General features: G+C 47.0%; 1 protein-coding gene across 3 annotated transcripts in view; it reads right to left on the bottom strand.

Moving 5' to 3' along the window:
* Positions 1-17,834, bottom strand: part of LOC116979710 (probable E3 ubiquitin-protein ligase HERC1) — a 283,689-nt gene extending 265,855 nt beyond the window's left edge. For all 3 annotated transcript variants that reach the window (XM_033031434.1, XM_033031451.1, XM_033031442.1), the window contains exon 1: positions 17,596-17,834. The gene's annotated coding sequence lies outside the window, so the exon portion shown is untranslated. The remainder of the gene's footprint in view (positions 1-17,595) is intronic.
* Between the last annotated feature and the right edge of the window lie 315 nt (positions 17,835-18,149).

Genomic DNA, 18,149 nt, shown 5'->3' with positions numbered 1-18,149 from the left:
TGTAACTATGGCAAGAATCTTGTGTGCAAGACTTGAGTTTAGATGTGCCATCGAACATATACGTATGGATTATACATTATAGGCAATACAGGTGCACAACCTTTTATCCGGAGTTCCGGAAACCGAAAAACTCCGAAAACCGGCCATTTTTTCCCAGGATGTCGTCTGCACACCAAAGCTCGCGTTTGGCGCCAAACTTGACCCGAAATGACCCACGGTCAACCCAGGTCTGTACTACTATAGCGGCTGCCTCCTACCCGGAGACCGAGAAGACACTTAAACATCTGTAAATCATTGCTTAAATGTTAGTCAGTTAGTTTGGAGGGCTTTTATGTGAAGCGGGTGAAGGGGGAAACTTTAATTCTTAGTCCCCTACCTGGTCGGAGAGGCGGGGAACGGGCAATGCCTTACCGGGTCGCCGTGCAGTAAGCTCCAGAGCGCTGTGGCCGCCAACTCCCAGCTGGGGCTGCGGGCGTCCGGCCGCGGGCGGAGCCGGTTGTAGCTCCGACCCCGGCAACTCTACCCCCTGGTTGCGCGGCGCTCCAAATCCAGCGTGGCCCGCGGCCGGACGCCCGCAGCCCCAGCACCGCTGTGGCCGCCGACATGTTGTGTGTCGGCGGCCACAGCGCTCCGGAGCTTACCGCACGGCGACCCGGTAAGGCATTGGCCGCTCCCCGCTGGTATCCCAGCGCTGCGACGCCGCCGACTCCCAACATCGCGGCGCTGGGGCTGCGGGCGTCCGGCCGCGGGCCGCGCTGGATTTGGAGCGCCGCGCAGCCAGGGGTAGAGTTGCCGGGGTCGGAGCTCCAACCGGCGCCGCCCGCAGCCAGACTCCCGCAGCCCCCAGCTCCGCGATGTTGGGAGTCGGCGGCCACAGCGCTCCGGAGCTTACTGCACGGCGACCCGGTAAGGCATTGCCCGCTCCCCGCCTCTCCGACCAGGTAGGGGACTAAGAATTAAAGTTTCCCCCTTCACCCCCCCCACCACATAAAATCCCTCCAAACTGACTAACATTTATGCAATGATTCTCCGGGGAGGAGGCAGCCGCTCCAGACTTTTCAAGCCGCCCGCGCTACCTACCTAATCTACGCTAAAAATCTTCCATTCGGAAATCCGAAAAATTCCGAAATCCGACAAGTGTCTGGTCCCAAGGCTTTCGGATAAAAGGTTGTGCACCTGTACTTTCAAAAGGGTCAGAGAGTGAAGCTCCCATGCTGTAATTTTATAACGATGTGTTACCACCAGCTTAAGATTGGTTAAAAATATGATATTAGTATTTAGGTGGCAAAATATTTAGAACAGTCAAAATAAATTTCGATCCTCTCCTGTGTTCTCTGAATCATACCTGCAGCAAAGTGGCCTATATCCTGTGTCTGGGTCTCTCTTAATGTCTTATTTCTGGGCACAACTGAGAGTACTGTTCCTCTCTTCGCCAAACAACACCAATAATTCTACTCGGATCAAGAATCGCCTTGGCAGCAGCTCTGCCCAGGAATGCACAAAACTGCAGAGAGTTGTGTATGCAGCCCCGTCCATCTCACAAACCAGCCTTCCCCATTGAATCCATCTATACTTTATAATCCTTTAAGAAACTAGGAAATATTATCAAGGACTGCTCACAGCCTGGTCACTCAAAAGCATGTACCACAAGCTTCAAGAACAGCTTCTTCCCACTGCTATCTGAACTGATCACTCATATGTAAAGGATGTATCCAACTTACCTCGTGTGGCTCTGCATATTTTCCTAAATCTGCAAGTTCCTAGGTGTAAATTCACCAGCAATTTGTCATATTGCCATAGCGAAGCCTCTACTTCGTTAGAGGGCTGAGGAAGTTTGACATGTCCCCAAGAACTTTCACCAACTTCTGCAGATGCGCTGCAGGAGCAGCTCTAACCAAGACAACAAAAAATTGCAGAAAATTGTAGATACAGCCCAGACCATCACGCAAACCAACCACCTTTCCATTGACATCTACCCTTCCCGCTGCCTTGGCAACGCCACTAGTATAATCACGGACAAGTCTCACCCTTCTCCTAGCAAGCAAGAGGTACAGATGGCTTGATTGTAGTTATGTACTAGACTAAGTGGGACCCAACGGGTCCCATGTTCACACGGGAGGGCTGGTCCCCCGATGCAATATTCCACCTCTCCACCAATTCCAATATTGGTGGCCAGTGGGGGGCTTTCTGGAGTGCTGGTATGGGTTCTTGGGGTGGCAGCTCAGTCCTTCAAGCCTGATCTGCTGGCAGCTCACTCACGGCTGGTGGGCTGGCAGTTGACTCATGACTATTCCTTGAAATTCCATTTCAAGCTGGGTGCAAGGCCACCAAATTCAAATCCATGTTCCTACCATTTCAAGCAGGGTGCAAGGCCACCAAATTCAAGTGCAGTTTCTTACCACTATGAGCAGGGTGCAAGGCCACCGAATTCAAGTGCAGTTTCCAACCACTTCAAGCAGGTGCAAGGCCACCAAATTCAAGTGCAGTTTCATACCACTTCAAGCAGGGTGCAAGGCCACCAAATTCAGTGCAGTTTCATACCACTTCAAGCAGGATGCAAGGCAGCCAAATTCAATTGCAGTTTCATTCCGCTTCAAGCAGGGTGCAAGGCCTCCAAATTCAAATGCAGCTTCATACCATTTCATGCAGGGTGAAACCACCATAAAACCACACAAAACACCAAACCCACAGTTCAGTAGACATTCAGTGTGTTCAGTTGATTCACAGCTCAGTCATGACCTCTCCCTCCCCCATCATGCAGAGACTGAGCCACGCCCACACTTCCGAGTGCTATAACCCCTCCCCCTCCCACCGGAAAAGGTGTGGCTTTCAGGGCGTGATTGACAGGAGACAGATTCTCAACATTTTTTAAACACTAATAACACTTTTATTTTTCATTGATGGGAAGAATTCTCCGCACCTGCTCAGCGGAGGGGGGACTGAGTAAGATGGCCAAAAATCACAGCCGTAAGTGGCAGCGTTTTATCTAAAATCAATATACAGTACAAACAGGAAGAAAGTGCATTTGCAGTAGTGCCTTTTAACTTCAAGACAAAGCACCCAAGCAGCCATTTGCAGTAAGTAGTGCCTTTCAACTTCAAGCCAAAGCACCCAAGCCACCATGTGCAGTAAGTAGTGCCTTCCAACTTCAACCCAAAGCACCCAAGCCACCATTTGCAGTAAATAGAGCAACTTCAAGCCAAAGCACCCAAGCCACCATTTGCAGTAAGTAGTGCCTTTCAACCTCAAGCCAAAGCACCCAAGCCATCATTTGCAGTAAGTAGTGCCTTTCAACTTCAAGCCAAAGCACCCAAGCCACCATTTGCAGTAAGTAGTGCCTTTCAACTTCAAGCCAAAGCCAGGGTACCGAGTATAGAAGTTGGGATGATATGTTACATTTGTACAAGAAGTTGGTGAGGCCACATTTGGAGTATTGTATTCAGTTTTGGTTACCCTGCTATAGGAAAGATGCGGCTGAGCTGTAAAGAGTGCAGAGAAGATTTACGAGGACGTTGCGAGGGGCTGATGACCTGAGCTATGAGAGGTCGGGCAGGCTAGGGCTTTATTTCTTGGAGCACAGGAAGCTGAGGAGTAATCTTATAGAAATGTATAAGAAGATCATGAGGGAAATAGATTGGATGCACAGTCTTTTATCAAGAGTAGGGAAATCAAGAACCAGAAAATATAAGATTAAGGTGAAAGGGGAAAGAGTTAATAACAACAGGAGGGACAACTTTTTTCACAGAGGGTGGTGGGTATATGGAACGAGCTGCCAGAGGTGGTAGTTGAGGCAGATACTATAACAACATTTAAAAGACATTTGGACAAGTACATAGATAGAAAAGGTTTAGAGGGATATGGGCCAAACACAGGCAGGTGTAACTAGTGTAGACGGGGCATCTTGGTTGGCATGTGCAAGTTGGGCCAAATGGCCCATTTTCAATGCAATGACTCTTATAACACAAACACAATCACTTCTATTCTCAATGCCAGGCCAATACCCAGATTAAAGCCGTATATTTCAAGGATTTATTTAAATTTGATTATTATAATCGAACATTGAAGTCAGGAAATCATGTTGCAGCTTTGTAAGTACATGGTTAGGTCGTATTTGGAGTACTGGTCTCTTCATTAGAGGAAGAGTGTGGAGCCTTTGAAAAGGGTGCAGAAAAGATATACCAGAGTGATACCTGTATTAGAGAGTGTTCGCTAAAGGGAGAGATTTCATAATTATTTCAACAGAGGGAAAGGACTTTAAAACTTCCAAAGAAGATAGTACTATAGATACAGAGAAAGGAAACTGCCAAGAAAAGTGCAGGTGCTGTGTACCCTCCTGAACAATACATAAAGACATCATGAACATTCGTTTAACGATAGTCCAATGTTTAGAATCAGGTGTCTGACACGTTTGAATACATCCTTCCTGTTTGCAAATTTCTGGATCCTCCTTGCGCGTATTGTTTACTCTTTTATGTTCAAAGATCATTTCAGTTTATTTTTATGGCTGCAAGGACATGTTTTGAAATCTTTCATCAGAACTCAGTCATCTGATACCAAGGATCAGTTTCATCTGCAGCACTGTACGATCTTAAACATTTCATCCCTAACCCTCCCACCCTTTAAAAATAGAAAATGAACCCCAAACTTGCTATCTCATTTGCAAAATGAGTAAAAATAACTACAGCAGAATGTAAAAACTAAGTCCTGCAGATGCCTGAAGGGTCCTAACCCAAAACATCACCTATCCATGTTCTCTAGAGATGCTGCCTGACTCGCTGAGTTACTCCAAACCTTTGTGTCTTTTTATTTATAAGTACAATGATCATAAATTATAAGATTTACTCTTTTTAATCAAGACTATAGTGACATTGAAGAAATACAGTAAATTAGGATTTTGTTCATTTTAAAATACAGAACACCCTCGTTATAATGGACCATGAAAGGGGCGGTGGGGGGCGGGAGGAACGTGGTGCATTTATGTCCTTTTTTGCTAATTGTCCGTTATAACCGAGTAAAGTAGTATTGAAACACATGGTTGATGGTTAATACACAAAGTGCTGGAGTAACACAGCGGGTCAGACAGCATCTCTGGAGAACATACAGTAAATTCTTCATACAGTCTGCTGAGTTAGTCCAGCATTGTGCGTTGTTTCACCTTAAAACTAGGCGCAGGAATTGCTGGTCTGCACCAGCGAGCTCCTCCCAATCAGCTACCCTACCAACCGGCAGCCGCGACCCACACTGTAATCCCTGATTGTCAGCTCTCCCTCAGTCCGCTGACAACGACAAAACACACCCAGCCACCGCAGAGCCAACCTTCTCTCCCCCACTAGCCGCTGCCCACCCCCTCCCACTTCTCTGCAGACGCCGACACCTGCCAAGGTGGAGTATGTCGGCGACTGTCGGGGAGAAGAAGTCAGTGGTGAAGGGGGATTTTTCATCATGTTAAAACTGATAAATGTGTCCACAACATCCCAAGGCACTATTGTAAAATTACCAACAAAACTGAGTTGCAGCAAAAATGTTATTAAAAATGAACTGCAGATGTTGGTTTATACCAAAAACAGACATAAAATATTGGAGTAACTCAATAGGTCAGGCAGCATCTCTGGAGAAATTGGATGAATTTGCAGTGCAATCGTCAAAATGTAAAGAAAAGGAATTGCAAATGCTGGCTTGTACCAAAGATAGACATAAAATACTGGAGTAACCAAGCGAGTCAGGTAGCATCGCTGGAGAAAATTGATGACTTTGCAGTGGAGCAGTCAAAATGTAATAAAAAGGAATTGCAGATGCTGGTTTATACCAGATATACATTAAATGCTGGAGTAACTCAGTGGGTTAGGCAGCATCCCCTACATGATCGGCTTAGTTACTACAGCATTTTATGTCTATCTTTGCACCAAAAGCGACCGTCTATGGGTTCTCAGAGAAAAAGGTGTCGCTCTGCAAGGCAGTAAAAATCTAGAAAAGAATCATCCACCAGTATGTAAATAATGCATCAAAAATACTGTTTGAGGAGTAAATGTATTGTGCCAGTACAGAACAGGAGACTGTTTTCACAAGACTTTTTCCAATTATTTGCAATATATTGATTCCTTTAAAACTTAATTTTCATAAAATAAGATAGTATTATCAGTATTCACAGAGAGATAGTATTTTGGTTCTTATAATAATTTGCGATTTATTGACTTCAATGAAAAAAATTGTATGAAAGAAGTGTTAGCAATATTAATGGAGAGTACATTTTGTCCTTACTAAATTGAAAATATTTGGCTGAAAACAGAAAAATATTTTGACAGCAGCAAATATATTCAATATCAACAAGAAAAAGGTAATAATCGCAACCTGCAGTATAAAAACAATACAGTAAACACTCGCAATAACGGACCAGAGGGGATGGGGGGGGGGAAGTGTTGTTATTGCCGATTGTCCACAATAACAGAGTGAGGGGGTAAAGATTAGCCCAAGGCCAGGAGGGAAGAAACGAGGCATTGGGGAGGAGTTGAACAAGTGGGGAGCCGCAGAGCTACCGGCCCCACACGCAGTGCGCCCAGCGACGGGACCGTTACAGGCCAGCATCCTATTGCTCGCTGTCTCCACTCCCACAACCAGAAACACGCCACGCGATGCAAACTCATTGGTAAACTGGCAGAAGTGGGAGGGTGTGTGCAATTGGAGCCTCGGTCTGCTATAATCGAAATCTGCTATATCGAGGTCCATTATTGCAAGGGTTTACTGTTAGCAGATCAACACTGCTTCAAAATGCTTCACAAAAGGGTGAATGGAGTTGATTCATAGTCTCGATCCAAAACATTCACTATCCCTTATGCCTCCACTGATGCTGCCTGACTTGTTGAGTTACTCCAGCAATTCTATTTTTACTCCAGATTCCAGCATCTGCATTGTCTTGCCTCTTGAAATTAAATTGTAGTACAGTTGCAAAATAGGTGTATTAATGAAAGGAAATGCATTTCTTGTGCATAATATGGTTTTGGCATTATGAAGACCATATTTGTCTTTGACTTAAGACCATATTTGTGAAGATGATCAAGAAGATAACCAACCAGGGCAGCTGAAAAGTCCATGAGTCACCAAGATAATGGACCACTTCCTTAGAAGGCTGAAGTAGTTCGGCATGTCCCCAACAACTCTATTTCAGCCTTGAATGTACCCTATAACTACATTCTCTGCTCACTGAGGTGAAGTATTCCACAGTCAGAGCCCAAAGATAATTCTATGTGTCTTAAACAGGTAACTTCATCCTGAATCTATGATCCCTTGTTCTAGAATACCTGTAAAAAGGAAAACATTCACAAAGTATAATTTATAAGTAGTTCTGCTATAATTGTGCTCATGAGAACGTGCCATGGAAAATCACATTACAAGAAACAATTGTGACAATGGGAAAGGGGATTAGAGGCTAAAGTATTTCATACTCACAATAATAGTTATTTTCAACAGTATTTTCAAAATTAAAGATATTTCAACAGCAATAAGTTTATTTTTTGTTATTGCAAGCTAAAACTACAAAGGTAGTATGTTACATTCATATCAATAGAGGACATTGCTTGTCAGTTTCAATGATTGCATCCATTAAAGCAGCAACAGGGTTCTTTATCGTCCTATCTGACTATCGTGGGAAGGTCGTATGAAACCAGGTTTAATCCAGGATAGGTTTTTCATCACTCATGCTATATCTGATTTAGCTAAGGAAACATGCATTATATGCATTATATATTTTCTCCTTCATTCCAGGAATCAATTTAGTGAACCTAAATTAGAACATTTAACCGCAGGAGATGCAACACCTGTCCCTTTACCTCCCCCCTCGACTCCATCCAAGGACCCCGGCAGCCAGGTAAGGCAGAGGTTCACTTGCACCCCCTCCAAACTCATCTACTGCACCCGCTGCTCCAGGTGTCAAATCCTGTACATCAGCGAGACCAAGCGCAGACGCGGCGATCTTTTCGCTGAACACCTCCACTCAGTCCGCGTTAACCTACCTGATCTCCCAATTGCTCAGCACTTTAACTGTCCCTCCCATTCATAGAAACATAGAAAATAGGTGCAGGAGTAGGCCATTTGGCCCTTCGAGCCTGCACCGCCATTCAATATGATCATGGCTGATCATCCAACTCAGTATCCTGTACCTGCCTTCTCTCCATATCCCCTAATCCCTTTAGCCACAATGGTCACACCCAACTCCCTCTTAAATATAGCCAATGAACTGGCCTCAACTACTTTCTGTGGCAGAGAATTCCATAGATTCACCACTCTCTGTGTGAAAAAAAAATTCTCATCTCGGTCCTAAAAGACTTCCCCCTTATCCTTAAACTGTGACCCCTTGTTCTGGACTTCCCCAACATCGGGAACAATCTTCTTGCATCTAGCCTGTCCAACCTCTTAAGAAATTTGTAAGTTTCTATAAGATCCCCCCTCAATCTTCTAAATTCCAGCGAGTACAAGCCGAGTCTACCCAGTCTTTCATCATATGAAAGTCCTGCCATCCCAGGAATCAGTCTGATGAACCTTCCTATTCGCTTTCTTCACTGCCTGCTGCACCTGCATGCCTACTGTCAAGGACCCAAGCAGTCGTTCCAGGTGCGACAAAGGTTCACCTGTATCTCCTCCAACCTCATCTACTGCATCCGCTGCTCTAGATGTCAGCTGATTTACATCGAGTAGACTAAGCTGAGGTTGGGCGATCGTTTTGCCGAACACCTCCGCTCAGTCCGCAATAACCTACCTGAACTCCCGGTGGCTCAGCACTTCAACTCCCCCTCCCATTCCCAATTCGACCTCTCTGTCCTGGGTCTCCTCCATTGCCAGAGTGAGCAACACCGGAAATTGGAGGAACAGCACCTCATATTCCTCCTGGGTTGCTTGCGTCCGTTGGCATGAACATTGAATTCTCCCAATTTTGCTAGCCTTGCTGTCTCCTCCCCTTCCTTAACCCTCGAGCTGTCTCCTCCAATCCCCCAGCCCTCGGGCTCCTCCTCCTCCCTTTTTCCTTCCTTCTCCCCCCCACCCCCCATCAGTCTGAAGAAGGGTTTTGGCCCGAAACGTCGCCTATTTCCTTCGCTCCATAGATGCTGCTGCACCCGCTGAGTTTCTCCAGCATTTTTGTGTGTCTGCCTACTTTCAATGACTGGTGTACCATGACACCCAGGTCTCGTTACATCTCCCCTTTTCCTAATCGGCCCCATTCAGATAATAGTCTATTTTCCTGTTCTTGCCACCAAAGTGGATAACCTCACATTTATCCACATTATACTGCATCTGCCATGCATTTGCCCACTCACCCAACCTATCCAAGTCACCTTGCAGCCTCCTAACATCCTCCTCACAGCTAACACTGCCCCCCAGCTTCGTGTCATCCGCAAACCTGGAGATGTTGCATTCAATTCCCTCGTCCAAATCATTAATATATATTGTAAATAGCCAGGGTCCCAGCACTGAGCCTTGCGGTACCCCACTAGTCACTGCCTGCCATTCTGAAAAGGACCCGTTTGCTTCCTGTCTGCCAGCCAGTTCTCTATCCACATCAATACTGAACCCCCAGTACCGTGTGCCTTAAGTTTTCCCAATCTGACCTTTCTGTCCTGGGCCTCCTCCATTGTCAGAGTGAGGCCCAGTGCAAATGGAGGAACAGCACCTCATATGGGTGGGCGGCACAACTCGCGTCGCAGTGGCCTCTGCAGTCCGTCTGTCTCTTTTTTTATTTTTTATCTCGTTTGAGTGTAGTTTATAGTGTATTTTTTTAACTGGGTATGTGTGTTGGGGGGGAGGGGGGGTGGGAAACTTTTAAAATATTTTCCCTGTACGGAGGACCCGACCTTTTCTCTGTCGGGTCTCCGTTGTCGTTAGGGCCTAGCACCGTGGAGCGGCCTCCAACCGGAACGACCTGGGGCTCCAGTCGCGGAGCTGCGAACTTACCATCGTGGAGCTGGCCGAGTTCGGAGCGGGAGGAGCTGTGGAGGCGCGCTGCTGTGGCCCTACCCCGGAGATTCGGAGGCTCCAGCCGCCGGCCCGCTGGACGGTGACATCAGGACCTCGCGGGTCCCTGGTGGGAGACCACTTTTCTGGGCTTCCGCAACGGCGACTTCTCCCGCCCGAGTTGCGGGGTAGAGGATGGCCTGGAGCGGGGTCTTACATCGCCCGGCGCGGCTTTAAATGGCCACGGGACTTGCTAGCGCCCGCCGGGGGCTCCAACATCAAGACCCGGAGCGTGGCCTTGCATCGCTCGGCGCGGCTTTAATGGCCACGGGACCTATTTACCATCGCCCGCCGGGGGCTTTGACTCTGACATGGGGAGGAGAATGGGGAGTGCAGGGGAGAGATAAGACTTTGCCTTCATTAACAGTGACGAGGAGATTTGCTGTGATGGATGTTTGTGTAAATTGTGTTGTGTCTTGGTTCTTCTACTTGTTTGTATGACTGCAGAAACCAAATTTCGTTTGAACCTCAATGAGGTTCAAATGACAACAAATAAATTGTATTATATTGTGTTATTGTCATATTTTGCTTGGATAGCTTACACCCCAGCGGTATGAACATTGACTTCTCTAACTTCAAATAGCCCTTGCTTTCCCTCTCTCTCCATCCCCTCGTCCGTCCCAATTCTCCCACTAGTCTTACTGTCTCAGACTACATTCTATCTCTGTCCCGCCCATTCTCCTGACACCAGTTGGAAGAAGAGTCTCGACCCGAAATGTCACCCATTCCTTCTCTCCAGATGCTGCCTGTCCCACTGAATTACTCCAGCATTTTGTATCTAACTCCAGTTGTAGCTCTATCCTGGTGGCGGCGCGACTCGTTGCAGCGGCTCCTACAGCCTGTCTGTCTTTTTTTTTATTTTTGTCTAGTTAAATGTAGTGTTTGTGTTTTTTTAAGCTTGGTTTTAAATGTGTATATGTGGGGGGCGGGGGGGGGGGGAAGGGGGAAACCGTTTTAAATCTCTTCCCTGTACGGGAGACCCGACCTTTTCCCTGTCGGGTCTCCGTTGTCGTTGGGGCCTAGCACCGTGGAGCGGCCTCCAACCTGAACGACCCGGGGGCTCGGGAGACTGCGGAGCTGCGGACTACTTACCATTGTGGGGCTGGCCGGCCTCGGTGCGTGGGGAGCGGTGGTGACTCGCTGCTGCGACTCGACTCCTGGGGCTCGGAGGCTCCAGCAACGCAGCCGCAGGTCCGGTGGACATCGGGACATCGGGAGCTCGCGGGTCCGGGGGGAGAGAGAGACCGCTTCCCGGAGCTCCCGCAACGCGACTTCTCCAGCCCGTGTCGCGGGGTTTGGAACGACCCGGAGCGGGGAAGTACATCACCCGGCACGGCTTCATGGCCGTGGGACTTACAGCGCCCGCCGGGGGCTCCGACCTTGTACTTTCAGACCGGGAGCGGGGCCGTAAATCGCCCCGCGCGGCCTAAAATGGCCGTGGGACTTAGCATCACCCGCCTGGGGCTTGGACATCGGGAGAGACATGGAGAGCAGGGGAGAGAAAAGACTTTGCCTCCATCACAGTGGGTTCACTGTGATGGATGTTTGTGTGAACTTAATTGTGTGTATGTCTGTAGGACATTGTCTTTGTTTGTATGGCTGTGGAAACAAAATTTCGTTTGAGTCTCACTGGGGCTCAAATGACAATAAATTGTATTGTAATTGTAATTGTAATTGTATCAAATCCCTGTACAATTCCAGCAAGACTCGATCTCACTACTCGTGCTATAAAGGCCACATACCATTGCGTAGCCAGTTATTCAAACCCTTACTATCTCTATAATACTAAAACTCGTGAGTGTGTGTGTGTGTGTGTGTGTGTGTGCGTGTGTGCGTGTGTGCGTGTGTCTCTCGCTCTCTCTCACACACATCTGGGCACAATCTGGTTAATTCCTATTATCTTCCAAACACTAGGCCACAGCCTTCCCATTTTCACACATCCTACTCACATTTTCCCCCTGGAGGCGATGAACATCTTCCCGTCGCATTTCCACCTATATTTCTGAGCTTTTTGATCCTTCAAATTTTAAAACAGGCCAAACTCACCAATTTTGAGAAAATAAAATCTGATTGATGGCACAATGTACTCGCAAGGCAGGACGGGACACTACGGGAGGGAGGGGCACTCCAGCACTCGCAGTCCAGCGCCCAACACCTGAGTGACAATGCACCTGAGTCACAATGCACTCGCAAGGCAGGACACTCTGGGAGGGAGGGGCACTCCAGCACTCGCAGTGGCTGCTGGCCGCCCAGTGCTTGGTGGGGAGGCTGCTGGGACTGGGCTAGAGCCGAGCCCGGAGCTTGAGTGAGGGCCCAGACCGGGGCTTGGGATGGGGCCGTGACCGGGGCCGAGAAAGAAGCCACCAGTGGAACTAAGGACGAGTATTGGGACCTATGGGTGAGTGGTGGAATATTGCGTTCGGGGACCAGCCCTCCCCTGTGACGCCGCGCGCCCCGAATGGGTCCCACTTGGCCTAGTTCTCCCTAAAAACTCACCTGTATGGTGTCAAGCCAACAGTCTCTCCCTCAATGTCAGCAAGATAAAGGAGTTTGTGATGGACTTCATGAAGAGTCATGTCCATGCCTCAGTCAGCATCAATGGTGCTGAAGTGTAGATGGTCAATATGTCAAGCTCCTTGGCAGAAATATCACCAACAATTTGTCTTTGTCCAACCACATCAATGCTATGGCCAAGAAAGCACAGGAACACCTCTTACCAATTCCGACAGATACACTGAAGAAAGCATTCAATTTGCATACCTCTCAACTTGGATTGGCACTGCTCTGCCAATGATGCAAGAAATTGTAGAGATGTGGATGCAGCCCAGTCCATGTCACAAATCAGCCTCCCCGTTATTGACTCAATTCCACTTCATGCTGCCTCAGAAAAGCATCCACTTATAAGAACCAGTTATTGAGTTACTCCAGCATTGTGTCTGTCTTGGGTATAAAGCAATATCTGAAGGGTCTCGACACAAACGTCACCAGTTCCTTTTCCCCAGAGATGATGTCTTACCCGCCGAGTTGCTCCAGCTTTGTGTCTATGTGCAGTTCCTTCCAACACATTATCTCAAATTGCACCTTCTTCCCCTCGCCACCCCTTCTGGCTGAAGAATCAAAAGCTTGAAAGCACGTACCACCAGATACAGAAACAGCTCCTTCCCTGTAGCTATCAGACTACTGAATGTACAGTGCTTCTCTATAATGTTTTGGACAAAGACCCATCATTTATTTATTTGCCTCTGTACTCCAATTTGAGATTTGTAACAGAAAAAAAAAATCACATGCGGTTAAAGTGCATCGTTATACATTTTTATACATTTGGTTTCACCATGTGGAAATTACAGCAGTGCTTATACATAGTCCCCCCCATTCCAGGGCACCGTAATATTTGGGACACCGCAATGTCATGTAAATGAAAGTAGTCATATTTAATATTTTGTTGCATATTCTTTGCATGCATTGCATGCTTGAAGTCTGCGATTCATGGACATCACCAGCTGCTGGGTGTCTTCTCTGGTGATGCTTTGCCAGGCCTGTATTGCAGCCATCTTTAGCTTATGCTTGTTTTGGGGGCTATTCCTCTTCAGTTTTCTCTTCGGCATATAAAAGGCATGCTCAAATGGGTACAGATCGAGTGATTGACTTGGCCACTCTAGAATTGACCATTTTTTAGCTTTGAAAAACTTTGTTGCTTTAGCAGTATGTTTGGGATCATTCTCTTGCTGTAGAATGAATCACCGGCCAGTTTTGAGGCATTTGTTTGAACTTGAGCAGATAAGATGTGTCTATACACTTCAAAATTCATTATGTTGCTACCATCAGCAATTGTTTCATCAATGATACAACCGAATGGCCTACTCCTGCACATATTGTCTACTGTCTATAATGACGATAAGCGAGTCAGTACCTTCAGCAGCCATACATACCCAGGCCATAACACCCCCACCACCGTGTTTCACAGATGAGGTGGCATGCTTTGGATCTTGGGCAGTTCCTTCTCTCCTCCATACTTTGCTCTCGCCATCACTCTGATATAAGCTGATCTTCATCTCATCTGTCCACAAGACCTTTTCCCAGAACTGTGATGGCTCTTTTAAACTTAACCTGGCCATCCTATTTTTGCAGATAACCTGTGGTTTGTATCTTGCAGTGTAGCCTCTGTATTTCTCTTCATGAAGTCTTCTGCAGACAGTGGTGATTGACAAATCCACACCTGACTCCTGAAGAGTGTTTCTGATCTGCCAGTCCCTATGCGATTAGTAAGCTCACCAGTGCTCTCTTTCTTCTTAATAATGTTTCAAACAAATGATTTTGGTAAGCCTACGGTTTGGCAGTTGTCCCTAACAGTTTTATTCATGTTTCTCAGTCTCATAATGGCTTTGTTGAATTTCATTGGCACAACTTTGGTCCTCATGTTTATAAACAGCAATAAAATTTTCCAAAGGTGATGAAAAGACTGGAGGAAAGACTAGGTGCTGATAGCTCTCTTGTACCTGCATTAAGGAGGCAATTAAACACACCTGTGAAGCCATGTGTCCCAAACATTATGGTATCCTCAAATGGGGGGGGGGGGGGGAGGACTATGTATAAACACTGCTGTCATTTCTACTTTCTACATGGTGAAACCAAAATGTATAAACATTTATTCAAATTTGACAATGTGCACTTTAATCACATTTGATTTTTTTTTCTATTAAATATCTAAAATTCTGGAGTGCAGAGGCAAATAAATAAATATGGGTCTTTGTCCCAAACATTATGGAGGGCACTAACTCTCATAATCTAAGGATTCAGACCCAATTACCCAACCTAATCAATTGCAGCCCTTACACTTTTATTCATGTGCATTTTCTCAATAGCTGTAACACTGTAATACTATATATTCTGCACTAATACTTTTCTCTTTGCTGTACTTGATTATATTGATGGGCTGATTGTACTCATTCGTGATATGGTTTGATATATATTTTTCCCAGTATCTCAGTAAATGTGACTATAAATAAACCAATACCTGCTTTACCTGAAAGCTGACCCAAGAGAACACTAGGTAATTCAGTCACAGAAATTCTGTTCAAGAAATTAAACATTTTATGCCACTTATTAAAACACAGACCTTCAGGGCTTCAGTTAAAATATGCTTATGCTTGATAATTGGTTTTAAAACTAACACCATAGAACCTTTTTAAAATTTGTCACATATACATATTTGTCACAGGAGGAGGAGCCATCTTGGGGAACAGCTGCTAACCAGCAGCCGTCCGTTTAATTCACTTTTTTTTTGCAGTTTTAGTGAGTCCTGTGCCTTGTCTGTGGGAGAGATAGACTTTTTAATGTGGGGGGTAGGGGGTAACCATATTTCTAAGTCCCTACCTGGTTGGTGAGGAAGCTTTTTCTCCGGGCTGCCCCGTCGACCCGTCCTCGTGGCCTACCAGCGGGCGTGGAGCTCCGTTTCCTGGCGGGGACCGCCCAGCACCTCGGCTTCGGTGGCGGCACAGCGCTGGAGCGCTATCGCGGAGCGGAGCGGAGCAGGCGATGCCTTGCCTGGGTCGCCGCGCTGGAGCTCCGGTGAGCTGTGACCGCCGAGATCAACACCTCCGGGCTGCGGGTCTGCGGAGCGGGCGGCGCCGACTCTAACATCGGGAGCCTGGGAGCTCCAAACCGGCGAGGCCTTGTCGGCTTCGGAAGCCGCGGTCCCCAGTTAGGAAGCGGCCGTTCCAGGTGGCCCAGCCGCTGAGGGGACTCTCCCGACGCCGGGGCAACACAACCCGGCCAGAACGGCCAGGAACATCGGACCTCCGCAGAGGCAATAGCGGTGGCCTCAATAGGCCTGACTTTGGGAGAACTGGGGATGGGGACTGGACATTGTGCCTTCCCCCACAGTGGTAACCATTGTGGGGGGATGATTTTTTTGTGTGTAAGTTAATATGTAAGTCTGTGTCCAAGATGGCTGCCGGAAGGGAGAGTGTACGCTGGCGCGGTTTAGCTGCCGCTGCTCTCTCTTCACATTGTGTTTTTGATTTTTTGTCTTTGGAGTGATTTCTGTCTTTAATTTGTGTATTGGTGATGTCCTTGTTATTTATTTTACTCCGACTATATGTTTTTTCCCGCTTGTTAATTTCTGTAAGGTGTCCTTGAGACTTTGAAAGGCGCCCGCAAATAAAATTTATTATTATTATTATTATATACCTTTGCCAAGACAAATCACTCCCACCAGTAGCCTGTGTGAACATAGGTCCAGTCAGATGTAAAATCAAAGCTAGCCTGCAAAGACAATTCCACCTGTTTTCCATTGTGAACTTAGTAGAATACGCAGAAGTACCAAGCCTACACTTTCTCATGCGAGCAAAATGATTTGGACATACATTTCAGAGGGATTTTTAAATATGACTTTTAGTACAGTCTAGTGCCTTTCAAAGCTAAAATAAATTTTACGATCTTTCACACTTCAGTGCTGTTATGTTCTCTCACTAATTTTCAGTGTAAAAGCAGTGTCTATGACATGAGCATCATAAAAATAATTATGGCAGAAAATGCTATGCTCAAATTATTAAGGTTCTCAAATCTTAATAAAAATAAATGGATCGGTTGTTAAAAAGCTTGCATACATATTTCAATACAAAATACAGTATTTTGAGAGATACAAAGATGTGGCATATATAAATATGTATCTTAAATCCATCAAATTACTGCCAAATGCCTTTGAAAGCAAAGAAGCATTCGGACTGAGAAGAAACAGTTGCAGCTTGATAGATTTCAGCACCCAAACATGTCACAGCACTTCTATTTCGGATGACTGAGAGGTACTAAGAAGAGCACGGATATTTTTGAATAATCATGCAAGGGTGTCCAGTTTTCCCATATCCTTTGCACAAATGGGTAAATCAATTGTTGCACCACCTATAAAATGCATTATCATAATGAGACAGTACATTTGTGAACAGATTTCTGCTAACAAAATAGGCACTTGTAAGTTCGTTTAAATTCCGTTTTTCCTAAGCAAAATTCAATAACTGAGCAGTTCCACTGCAATATTAAACCGCTAGCGGTGCGTCAAATGGGTTCGTGAAAACTACTTTGCCATGTACAAATTATTATGAGATAGCCGACCCTCACGTTTGTAAAGTAATCAATTCAGTTTATTTAAAGAAAACAAATCTGCATCGTCTCCTTTTATATTAAAAGATGCATCAAATACAATATGCTACGAAAAGCAACTGTGCATTTATCAGAGTGGAATCATTCCAATGTTGTTTTTAATTATAGGGCATCAATTATTCCCAATGAATTAAATACCTATGTTGAATGAGCACAATGAGTTTTACCGCCTGGCCGGTTTAACTCCCGGGGTCTGAAAAAGGGACTCGACCCGAATCGTCGCCCATTCCTTCTCTCCAGATATGATGCCTGCCCCGCTGAGTTACTCCAGTGTCTATTCCAAAGCTGACATTCACAACCACCGTTTAAAGGGCCACCGGGAACAGACCGGCATCTTGCAGACAAGAGCGCAGCTCAGCCGTGCACCGCCCCTCCCTTCTCCTCTCCCGCGGACCCCATCATTCCCCACCTGCACCGGCCCTACCTCACTCTGCTTACCTCCCAACGTTATTGATAACGAGCAGCGATAACGAAAGCTGCACTGAATCACACCCGTCCCCCCAGCGGACCTTGGCGTCCACCTTGTCGTATGGCGTCGCCGCGGTAACAACGACGGGCGGCTCGGGCCTCAGCGTCCGCCGCTGCTGCTGTCGCTGTCGCTGTCGCTACTGCTCCACACTGAGCGGCCTCAGCCTGTCCCGTCCCCTGTCCCCGCCGCTGCGCTGTGCCGATTGTTGCCATGCACTCACACCACAGTGTGACGCCGCGCCGGCACCGGTGACCCCGCCCCTCAGGCAGCGCGCGTCAGGCAGACGCCAATTGTGACGTCAACGCGTCTCCCTCCCACAAAGACCTCCTGTTTTGCATACGTGCCGCCCATCCAGCCCAGCCCCGCCCCCCTGAAGATGCAGGAGCCGCTCGGCCCATCCTCTCGCTACCGGCCCAACCCCTCGCTGCCGGCCCAACCCCTCGCTGCCGGCCCATCCCCTCGCTGCCGGCCCATCCCCTCGCTGCCGGCCCATCCTCTCGCTACCGGCCCAACCCCTCGCTGC

The sequence above is a fragment of the Amblyraja radiata genome, chromosome 1 (assembly GCF_010909765.2).
Source record: "Amblyraja radiata isolate CabotCenter1 chromosome 1, sAmbRad1.1.pri, whole genome shotgun sequence".
Lineage (NCBI taxonomy): Eukaryota > Metazoa > Chordata > Chondrichthyes > Rajiformes > Rajidae > Amblyraja > Amblyraja radiata.
The sequence above is the reverse complement of the archived record's forward strand: the minus strand, read 5'-3'. Positions and strand labels throughout refer to the sequence as shown.